Raw genomic sequence first — 12,400 nt, 5'->3', positions numbered from 1 at the left:
AGACAGGCCTGAGGGAACTCTTGACCCAGAGCAGTGTATGTAGAGCCATACACATAGTCTCCTCATCCATCCCTCTCCACCACTGGGGATCAGAGTCATAGAAATGAACCATCTCCTTACAGTTCTGCAGCCCTGGTTGTGGTGCTGGGGATGATAGCAGAGATCTTTTCATGAACATGATGTGATAGGATGTACTGGCTCTAGTGTCTCATCCCTGGCAGCAGCAGGCTTATGCGCGTGAGTGTGTGGGTGGGAGAGAACAATATACCCTCAGGCCAGGGTGGCTGTCTGCTTCCTGTTGCAGGGAGGAAGTGCTTGCATAAAGCCATAAGCTGTAATTAAGCAGGGAAATGGCTGCCAAAGCATCCTTGTTAACTTTACAGCTGGTGGCGGAAGGCAAGTTACAGTTAAGCACAGGGAGAACCAGGGATGCAGATCTAGGAACCCAAGGATTAAAAATGTATAACCAAACTGCTACAATAGGCAGTGGGCAGGCTGCCATCAGTGCTCAGGATCTGGGTAGGCAAAGGGCTGCCCTGCCCTCTGCTAGCTGGCTATAGCATCATGTGTCCTGGTATCAGCCGCTTTATTCAAAAAGCTTCTCTGCTGAAATCCAAGAAGCTGCAATCTGAAACACTCTGCTCTTCTCAGGAGCTTTGGGCTCTGACATAGAGGAGTTTGCAGCCTCTCCTGCCCAGTTCACGTCAAAGTCTCTATGGACTTTCCACTTCTAGAAGTTGGGAGTGTTACTCGTGGAGCACCCTGATGCAAGGTGCAGTAACTAGCCTCAAGTAAGGTCATTCCCACTGGTTTCTCAGAGGTTGGTGTGATGCTCTCCTAACCCCAAGTACAAGAAGCCCCAGCCTGCTCCCCTCCAATTCTGTTGAGTTCAGTGGTGAATCTTTGTGGGGACACACAACATCCAGTGCACTTGTCCAAACTGCAGCTGCACATGCTGAAGATCTGCAGTCTGCTTTGTATGTGTCGCCTGCATACAGCCTGCTTGTCACATAAAGTATCTTGGACAAAAAATATCAAACTTCTCTCACACGCACACTCTCTCTCCAAATAAATCAACCTTTTTCCCTTAATCCAAGAAAGATAAATAAGAATTTTACAGGCAGCCCCACACATGTTCCATCTGTTATAGCAACTGCCTTCCCCTCATTTAATGGGCTTGTTACCAGACCCATTGTGACAGCAGTGTACTGCCATACAATGAGAGTTTTGTTTTTCCTAATTCGGTTTTCATGAGATTTTGTGACAATTAGAGAGAGGGTCACGATACTGACCCATTAGCAGTTTGGTGGAATTTCTCATTTATGAATGTACTGTTCTTTCAGGCCAGCTGGGAATATGGTAACTGAGTATCTGAATCTCCGAAATGTGGTTTATAGGTGTATGTTCTGCAGCATACATAAATCCTGTAGCTGGTCTAACCATAGGCTTGGGGTGAAGAAACCTGCACACTAGTTTATTTAAATTCAGAACAGTCACACTGTGCTTGTGGCTGGTGAGCAGTTGGCTCAGTCAAAGTGCAGTTATACACCAAAAAATGCCACTCAAAACAGCACCTCCCTGTTTGCTGTAGATGTGTATCCTGATCCTGTCTGTGTTCAGTGTTATCTCCCTTCTACAGGGACCCAGGCAGGGGGAAGCTATTTGCTCAGGGTCACTCTGAGTCAGTGGCAGAGATTAGGTGCCTGACTCCCAGTCCTGTGTTTTAACCTCTCTTCTTCCCTTAGTTCGTGCTCACTTGGCACAGCTTAGGCACTCATGTACCCTGGAGACTGAACTGTGCTTGCTGCAGGTTTGTTCAGAAACGGTGTCTCACACGGGCGTGATAGAATTGTGCTGGAGAGGATGTTTGTTCCTTCCAAGATGGGTAGGGTTGGCATGATTTTAGCACAGGGGACAGAGCGGGCCCACAACATTTCGTCTGAGGCAGGGAGCTCAAATGATGCCCCCATTCCCCCTCGCTTGGGCCAAAACTTTGAAAGGTCTCAATTCTGCCTTCTTCCTGTTCTACTCGCATGGTACTGCTCTGCTACCTACCCCAATAAAGGAGAACTAACAACTTAAAATGCCTTGTTCAAAAATTTTAAGTAACACTTACATTTGCTGTTCAGGTATTTAAAAGTTAACTTTCGTCTGCATAGTAAACACTGGCGTTTTTATCTGAATAATCGAAGTGGTGCTTTCCGTGTCTTCTTGGTTGCAAAGATTTGAACTGCTTCCTGAAAGTCCACAGTCTGGTCCAGTTCATGCTCTGTTGAGATGGTTGCAAGGCTGACCAGCCTCTCCTATGTCATTGTGGAGCGTAGATGTGTTTGTATTAGCTTCAGCTTGGAGAAGCTGCATTCTCACTGGCAACTGTTACAGGAAGTGTTAGAAATATGCGCAGAGCAACAAAAGCATTTGGAAAGAGGGTGGTCATCTTATTTATGCACATATATTCCAGAACAGCCTTTGGAGTTGATCCTGCTGAAATGTATCTTGAAAGGGCTTTCAGTTCATCCTCTAAATCACTGGAATCAATATCACACGTGTCATCATACGTCAACACTGTCTCTAGTGCTCTGCATTGCTGGTGTAGGTCTTCTTCAGGGATAGTGAGGAGAATATGCATACAACATCCCAAATATACTGCTGTGTTCCTTGAGCTGCATAAAACGTTCTTCAACTGACTGTATTGCACAATCTAGCACCTGGTTAAAGAACTCAATTTTGAATTGTTGTTTGGGGTCTCTTATGGGATTATCTCATGCCTCTTAATAAAAATGTCTTCTTCAGGGACTCTTGTATTCTTGAATGGGTTGAAAAATAGCCTCAGTGGGAAGTTCCTCTGACAACTTCTGTACACTCTTCAGAAAGTTTTGAAATCCCTCATCAGACTGGTAAGACTGTAGGTATGACTTTGCATTGTCCAGGTTGTTCAATTGTTCCAGATATATCAAGGTCAACACCTTGGAGTCTCTTGCTTACAACATTTATTTCAGACAGTATGTCATGCCACAACACTAAGCCACACAGAAATTTGAAGTTATGTTTCTGGTGATTTCATTTCCCTCTGCCACCCGTTCTTCCACAAACAATTCCTGTCATAGCATTATCCTCCATAATGGCAACTATGGCATCATCTATCTTTCCAATTTGGTGTTTTATAGTCTTTATTGCCTCCACTTGACTTTCCCATCCTCTGGCACTCAGTGGTTTCAGTGTCAGAGAGAAGGTTCCCAGATGTTGCTTCAAAATTTGCCAACATAAGAACATAAGAAAGGCCATACTGGGTCAGACCAAATGTCCATCTAGCCCAATATTCTGTCCACTGACAGTGGCCAATGCCAGGTGCCCCAGATGGAGTGAACCCAACAGGCAATGATCAAGTGATCTCTCTCCTGCCATCCATCTCCATTCTCTGACAAACAGAGGCTAGGGACACTCTTCCTTACCCATCCTGGCTAATATTCCATTAATGGACTTAACTTCCATGAATTTATCCAGTTCTCTTTTAAATGATCGATGAGTTGATGCAGAGAAAAGTACATAGCTGCTTTGAATTACATTGAAAAATTCAGTAGCCTCATTAGAAGCTGATGCTACATCTCTGACCACCAAGTTCAATAAATGAGAACTGCATGGGACAAAAAAAGCTTGAGGGTTTAACTGTCAGATCTGTGTCTGCATTCCTCTGTTCTTTCCTCTCATATTGGCACCATTATCGTAACCTGACCTCTCATGTCAGCTATCGCAATTCCCATATCTTCCAGCTTTTTAAGAAGCACATTTGTCACACCAGCTTCAGTAGTATCATCAATGTCAATAAATTCTAGAAAATGCTCTCTGACAGCCACCATTGCATGGACATTTTCACTGGGTTTTGTTGTTGTTACAAAATGCACCATTAAAGTCATTTGTTCCGTATGGCTGATGTCAGGTGTGCAGTCCAGAATAACAGAGTAATATCTTGCTGACTTCAGATCTGCCACAATCTTCGTTTTGACTTTTGTTGCCTGTAACTATCTGATCTCATTTTGAATTGTTTTTCCAAGATAGTAGTGTGCGTACATTTCTTGGGTCGTGACTCTTAGATGCTCCTGGAGTACAGCATTAAACTCAGCCATCAGCTCCACAATTTTAAGGACGTTTCTTTTGTTTGGCACATACAGCTGATCTGAAGTGCCATGCAGTGCTACATTTTGGGTAGCAAGCATCCTCACAATGGCAATGAGCCTTCTCCGAACATTTTGCCAGTAAAGAGACTCTGATGCAATCTTCTCTTGATGCTGATCATCTATGGTGGCCTTTAACCTTAGACTCATTTCAAGCTCTTTCCACCTATGGAATGCTTTCTGGTGATTTGCTGCCTTCTCAAGGCATGCCAGATTTCTAGCCAAATTTTTCCAGTCCTTTGTTCCTGTAGAATCCAATGTGGCTGGAACATTAGACTGGAAGAGTTTGCAACAAAAACAGTATGCAGCATTCTGGGTTTCTGAGTACATAAGCCATGGCCTTTCCACTTTGTCACATTGGGGATTTCACGCCAGTAATGTGTTGGATGGAAGCTTCTATATTCAATGTCTTTGGGGAACATGAAGTTTTTCACTTGCTGTGGCCCATGCAGTACAAGGAAGTCCCTCAGGCTACTGCTCAAGTGGGTCCACAGTCCTGGATCATCTTGACTTAAGGAACTAACCTCAGCAGCAGCTGTTTCTTGTGCCTCCACCACTCTTCTCTGATCTACATTTTTCAACAGGAATGTGCATGGTTACATCCATTTGAGATGGAGATATGGATGCTGCAGTAGCTGCTAGGTCACCTGCACTCTGACTAACTGGAAGATCAGGCATCTCCTCACCACTCCCATCTTCACTGGGGCTGGAAGCTCACCATGAACATTTGTGTCTGTGTATCTCAGGAAAGCTCCTTCTTGTTTAGATAGAAAAGCTTCCTCCGCTTTCTTTCTTTTTCTGAATGCTGCCCAGAGGGGCGTTTTCTTCTTTCACTCATGACTGCTGTTCTGTGCCAATTCTTTCTTTTTCTGAATGATGCCCCAGAGGGGCGTTTTCTTCTTTCACTCATGACTGCTGTTCTGTGCCAGCTATAGTGGCTCTCAACACTCAATTGAAGGGGACAAATAAGCAGGCTGATAGCAGGGCCCGAGTCAGGGAAGATATCAGCATCTTAAGGGCCTAACTGGCTCCTACCACTTCAGCTGACTGCCTGTTCTCCTCAAGTGGGTTGAGGGAAGCAGCAGGAACCATGAAGCTCCCTGAGAAGCTGGTGGGAATCAGTCCAGGCTCCTGGGGGTGCTAGAGAGGTACATAAGAGGCTCCTCCTCCTCTCTCTCCCTGCAGCTTCTGCTGCACTGTTATCCCCCTCTCACATTTTCTCCTGCCTGCCTGTTATGTCTCTTGTGCCCTCCTTCCTCCAGCACAGCACTCCACCATCTCTGTGCATCCAGAGCAGAGAGAATACATATTGACCACCAGCAGACACAATTTTCTACACTCCGGGTCCTAGTGGTGCCCCCCACAATCTAGCACCTGAGGCGGTCACCTCAGGGTAAGGCCAGCCCTGACAGGGGACAACAATATTTGAAAGAGCAACTTTGCTATCAGAAACCACGAGAGCCTCCAGTGCTGGCAGCTAGGCCCTGGAATGGTGTGTGATCTGTGGTGGTGTGTAGATGCAAACCACAGTGTTTGGTCACAGCCATAATAGAAAACTGATTCAACTCCCATGACTCAAACCAGCCCGAGTGACAGGGTTTCTGCCTAAGGAGAGCAATGGCATAAGGCCACTGTTTGATTTTCTTCAAGTTTGGAAAAATAAATTCAAGCCACTTATTAGATTCCTTCTCCTGATGGAGAAGTCTGTGACGAGCTTTGGGCCAGAGCTGCTCGCCCTTCACACTCTCTCCATCGATTGGATACTTGAGTCAACACAAATGCATGTGAGGTAAGCAGCCCAGCCTGCGCAGGCCACTTAGCGCTAGACCCAGCATTCAAAAATCATGTGACTGTCTTAAAATCATGAGGTTGGGTTTTTTTAAAGTCACTGTTTGGTTCTTTTTCTTTGCCTTTTTGCACTTGCTTCATGTTTTTCAAGCTTTTCTTCACAACCATGAAGGCTAGAAACTTACTTAAAAAAACCAAAACCAAACAGATTGTCAGGCACTCTCTTGCTTCTGGAAGCTGAGGGTTTAAGAAAAACAGTTATGAGATTCAGCAATGCTGGCATCCTGGCTGGAGCTCAGATGGGCTGCACAACCTTCAAGGATGCAGTCTGCCAAGAAGGGCTGGGTTCTAGCTGTGCTGTGAATGATCTGTTCCTTCAGCAGAAGGAATGGGGCGCTATTTCTGAGCAGGTTTCTCACTGTTACATTAGAATGGCCACTAGCTAACGCAATAGCTCAGGATGGAAAACACTTTCCGTTACAACCCTCATTTGCCACTTGCAGAACTTCCTGCAGCATTCACCGTTGTGGTGTTTGATACAGATATCTTTCCCAAAACAGGAGTTCTGAGCAACTTCCCTTCCAAGTTTTTTTAATTATAGGAGAATGAAAGAGAAACAACATTTTTGCTGGAAAAAAATTTCTAAGCTTTCCTTTATGCGCAGGGCTCTGGCCAGAGTCTGACCACCCCCCACAGAGGCCTGCCTGGGCCTCTGCTTGGTTTGTATTTGAGAAGATCAGGAACTTTGAGCACTGTGTGCTCAGGAAGTGTGGTATGGCTTTGAAATTGGGCAATCAGGTGACACTAACATGTCATGTGATAAGGGTGCTGACCCTTTCAACCATGACCCTAGTCACATGACTGGTGGCAGGCAATAAATTCAGTCTCTTCAATCTAAAATCAGTGGGGGGTGGTGTGTGTGTGCATGCAGTGATGGGGGAAGCTTAGATGGGTTTCTCTGTTGAACCTAGAGATGGGGCAATGGGTGGGGTTTGCCTTTTTACCCTGCAGCCTCCTGGCCCCAGGCAATCTCTTGTGTCCTCTCAACCAGTGCAGCTGCTGTAATTCTAAAACCTGAAATCTGGGTTTGGGTCTGCTCTAGCTCAGGATAAATCTGCTGAATTCAGCAGGAAAAGGAGGCAGCATCTACCCCAGCTGAGAATGGTTGTGAGGGGCAGAGGGGTAGAAATGCCAATGTAGGGTACAGCCCTGTGCTCCCCTTGGCTGACTTGGGCCTGCGAATATGTGGCAGAAAACTGTCAGTTCTAGGGCTCTGGCCTTCCCTCCCCCCAATTTATTTTCCCAATGATTTCCCTGGAGAAGGTCCAACAGGCAGAGTTTGCACAAACTGCAGAGGTTTAAAGCAAATCCCAGAAGGGGGAACTGCCAGCTCCCAAATCCTCTCCCATTAACAAGCAGAAATGTAGAGTCTATGAGAGGATAAGTAGTGGGAAAGACACAAGCTGAGGAGCCAGGGATCCTGTTTCCATTGTGTGTGGATGGGGGGGGGAGGGGCGCGGGAAGTGGGGAAGTTTCGTGTAAGAGCACTTTACTCGTCTGTGGTTTGTAGCCATAGGCTGCCCCTGTCGGTGGACTGCCCTGGTCCCATCTATTCTTGCCAGGAGCCAGAGCCAGGCTGACGGGGAATGGATGTAGCTGACAGCTGGAGCGAAGCTAAGCCACTCGTCCTGGCCGTCAACAAGGCCTAGCCCTACGGCCAGCATTAGTTACATTAAAACTAGTCCTTACCCTCCTCCCCTGAGTCCAAGCAGAGGAGCGCTGAGTTCGCGCTTCACACACAAGGGCGCAGGATTAAGAATTTCCCCTAGCCTGTGGAGACTGGTCAAGGTTTTGCGCTGCTTGGCAGTTGGGTGATGAGAAATCCTTTGGTTCCTAATCTATAGAGCCTGTAGCCCATAAGATTTGGGTTGACAAACGCCAAATCAGCCTGCGAAAGATGCAGCTGAACGAGCAAAGTTATTCAACCCTGAAACCCCTGATTTAAAATGCCAACCTATAAAGTGAATGGCTAATCACCCTGCCCCTCTGGCCCTCCTGTGTGAACAAAAGCAGGCCAGTTCTTCCTTGCCCCAGCTCTTCTCCTGGGTGCTCAAACATTTTGCCGCAGTCCATGATTGGACACCTGTTCCCCCCTCCTGAAACCATTCATCCCTTCTAAAGCTCTTCCCTCCATGCAGTTCCTAGTTCGTCCCAGTTCGGAGTTTTCAACCCAGTAGAAGCAAATTCAGTGGAGTGCCCAGGCTGGGATCTAGCACTGAAAGTCAGCAGTGGTGCGCTTATGTTATTGGGAAGCTGGTTCTGACGGTAGACTATGGGAGAGTCTCACTGCCTGACAGTCTAAGTAGCAGGGCCAGCCTTCTAGGCCTATTCCACCAATCCCCGAATCGGGCCCCGCGCCTAAGAGGCCCGCCCGCCTCAGTGAGGAATCCCTTTCCCTGGCCGAGAGTGCTTTTTCATTTTTATTTCACCTGCAGCCGCCTGGCTTTGTGGCGGGGTCCTTCGTGCTCGCTCCGGCGTTCTTCGGCGGCACTGAACGATGCGCCAGCCGAAGTCCTGCCGAATGGACTCACAGCACTGCCCCACGTTGAGTACAACCCCCACGTGTTTTTTTATGTGGGTGGGTTGTTGTTTTTTCAGTCATCCCGCCAGGACCCCCATCCGAAGACTGTTCGAGATTATGCCGGGCCCGCACTTCCTAAAGCCGGCCCTGCTAAGTAGGCAGACATAATCACACAGAATCAGAACAAAAGTGCAATGCCAGCAAGCCAGCATGAAGCCTATTCCGAAAAGAGTGGAAACATGTAGCATGAAATGCAGATCAATGAGCAATAATGCGGAGAAGGAATTCAGGGACAGAATTTGCAGCAGTATGTGCTGAATAAAGCCACCAGGGATAGTGGCAAATCGTTCTTCAAGCGTCTTGCCCCAACTGGAAACTTCCTGTAAGCCAAAGGTAAGAGTCATGAATACAGAGGAACGGTCCTCTCGATGCGATCAGTAACTGTGTAAATTGTAGGAAACATCAAGGATAGAAAAATAGTCAGTTTTTTTCAGGAATGGAAGTGGTAACGCAGGGCTCCCAAGGATCTGAATCGGGAACAGTGCTGTTCAACATATTATAGAATGCACCTGAAAAGGGGTAAACAGTGACGGGGGACGGCCCCAAAGTTCTGCCACAAAATATAAAATTATAAGATAGTTAAGTCCAAGCTGACTGTAACCAGTTACAAAGGCGGATCTCACAAAACTGGCGCGGTGAACTTACCGCAACTAAAATGGCAGAATTTCGAGAATTCCAATCTAGATAAGTGCCCCAAATAATGCACTCTGTGGAAACATAACTCCCCAGCTCATACTATACAAAATGATGGTGGGTCTAAGTTAGCTTCACAGCTCAAGAAAGAGACATGGATCCATCCCTGGATTGATGTTCTCTGAAAATCTGCCTCACTGTGCAGCAGCAGTGTCAAAAAAGCACTAGAAGTTAAGATCCATTAGGAAAGGCGATAGAAAGATAAAAACAAAATATCATCAACTGCTACTATATCAACTCCAGCGTACACCCAATTTGATATACTGCCCATTCAGATCTGTCACCCGCCATCTCAAAAAAGATATATATAGAATTGGAAAAGGTACAGAAGAAGCGGAACAAAAATGGTAGGAGGTGGGACAGGTTCTGTATGAGGAGAATAAAAGCCCAGAGACTGTCATACTTAGAAAAGGAGATAACTAAGGTGGCAGGAGTCATACCCAGCGTCTAATAACACCCATGCAATTGTGTGAAGAAAAGTGAATAAGAGGAGTGCTATTTATGCCTTCACATAACACAGGAACCAGCAGGCTTATAACAACATCAGGAAGTACTGTCAACTGTGGAAAGCTCATTGCCCAAGAGGTTGTGAAGGCCAAAAAGTTGATAACCAAGGTTAAAAAAATTAGATAAATATGAGGATATGGTCCATCATGACTACTAGCCAAGATGCGCCAATGGGCATGCCAACCTCCATGCTCTGGTGTCCAAGCCTAAGACTCCTGTGCCAGAACTCCGGACTGGATGCAAGGCTGATCACACACATAATTGCCCTGTTCTGTTCTACCTCTCTGAAGCATCGGCACTGCTGGCACTGGTGGAGCCAGGATGGCTTGGAGTAGATGCTATGAGTTGCTGCTTCTTATGTCTTCCCAGTGCAGACAAGTTTCTGGATAGTTTGGGACACTGCCTGAGTTTTATGGACCGCAGGCGCTGCCCTCGCTTGAGTCAGTGCTGTTGTCTTTCATTCTGTCTGGCTCATTTAACACCGCCGGCTTGGGGCACCTCTCCTTCTGCCCTTCCATGAGCTATATCAGCCGCATCACATCATACACATCAGGGAATCGATATCATTGTATCAAGCGCGGTCTCCAGTGTTAACGATTACATATTTCTGTGTGATTTTGAATGCCAGAGGAAGAGGCCACGTATGGTATCATTGGAAACGGCTTGATTCATTATGACAATGAATCTCCTGAGAATATCCAGCAAAGTTCATGCCACCTTCCTTCCCGCGGCTTTTTCACGGAGTCCCGGCGCCCGATGCCCTCTGGAACTGCTCCCCACCAAAGCCCAGGGCAGCAGGACTTGGAGCCCCTCTCCCTCGGAGCAACTTTAGGCCAAGAAGCCCTCACACGTCTTCACTCCTGGGTTCTCTCCGTTGGAGCATTTCAGCATCCCTTGCCCCTCCGTGCCGCTTCCCACAGCGGCCCACCCAGGCTGGCTTTCTGGGAAGCCACAGGGTTCTGCACCCCCCCACTCCCCCCTCAGTCAGACCGTGACCTCTCAGCCCCAGCCCAAAACAGGAGGTTTATTCCTGATGAACAGGAACAGAGTCTGTAAAACAGAGCCTCTGTAGATACAGCGAACCAGACCCTACCGCGGGATCATTGTGGGCCAGTGAGCCCAGCCCCCTAGCGTTCTAGCACTTCACTCCTTAGCCCCAGGTAGCTCCAAGATCTAACCAACCCCTCCAGCCCCTCTCTCCTGCCTCAGCTCCTTCCCGGGCCAGGAGGTCCACCTGATCCCTTGTCGGCCAACACCTGCCAGTTGGCACCTTTGCCGCAGGAGGGGCCCAGCCCACTTAGTTGCTAGGATACCGAGTGCCCAGGCCGATTAGGTGCCACTGCGCCCCTTCCGCCAGATACTTAAGAACTGCCTAGGGGACACTGAGGCACCAACACAGTGTTCAGAGCAAACATTAAGAACAGTCCCAGTTCGTCACAGCTTTATGCAGCTGTAAATTGTTACAAGGACTCAAACATCTCAATATTGAATCCCCCTGGGGCTGGCCTAGGGACACATGACACGTGACCTAGGGAATGTAGTCTGACTTGTTCCTAGGTGTGCTTTGTGGTAGCTCTCTCACTGCAGTGGGGGCAGGGTATGTGCAGAGGGGACAGGCTCCCTGTCCCAAGCTCCCATCCCAATGTTCAGATATGGTGAAGCAGAGAGGATTTGTGCTCTACGGGGCTGAGCCCAGAATAGGGAGCATGTGACTCTTGCGTCCCACTCCTGGCTCTGGCACTGACTCCTTCTAGAGCATCGGGGAAGTCACTTCCCTTCTTGGTGCGTTTCCTTCTGAGTAACGTAGGGTGAATTATCTTGACCCACCTCATGGTGGGGCTGGGAGAGCATCATGATGAAGGTGTAGTTCGCTCCAGAGTCTCAGTCCACATTACAGCATCACTGCCCTGTCCAGTGGGATTTCCTTGCCTGGGAGAGCAAGGGGTTACTGTCCCAGTGGCTGTTGGGTAGATTGTCTGTTTAATGTGCTCCAGTACCTCCATTAGCATTAATGGGACTGATAGGCCAGTATCCAGCTCACTCTAAACTGGTGAGCTGCTTTGCACTGAGTCAGCATTGAGAGGCAGGGTGTCCCCAGAGCACAGAACCCAGCTCTGCCCGAGGGATTCCACGCTCTGGCAGAGGCAAGTGGCAGGAAGGGACTGTTCAGTAGCAGCGTGCTGGGCTGTCAAGAAGACGTTATTTGGAAACACGCATAACAGTTGAGGGGAAGCTATATGTTCATGCCAACACTCCCCCTGTCATGTGACCTCTAGGACTCTGACCCAGGTCAGGGGATTGGGGCCAGGCAATAATCCCTTTCCAACAGCATGTGTGTCGCCTGTATAGTGCTGCGAATGCTGCTTCACTCATGGTGCTAGGAAGCATTTTCAGAACCCCCAAGCAGAATGGACAAGGCACTTTAAATTATTGCATCTGACCTAAGCAACATATAATATAAACCTCCTCTCCTAATCCTCTCCTGTTCACTCATAGCTCCACCTTCAATAGGAATTTTGCTGCTGCCTGTGTCCTTCAGTATCTCCATTCATTGATATTTCAGAGTAGGAGGATTTTTTTATGTTACCAAAAATTTCTT

The sequence above is a fragment of the Chelonoidis abingdonii genome, chromosome 21 (genome assembly GCF_003597395.2).
Source record: "Chelonoidis abingdonii isolate Lonesome George chromosome 21, CheloAbing_2.0, whole genome shotgun sequence".
NCBI lineage: Eukaryota > Metazoa > Chordata > Testudines > Testudinidae > Chelonoidis > Chelonoidis abingdonii.
This window is presented reverse-complemented; position numbering follows the sequence as displayed.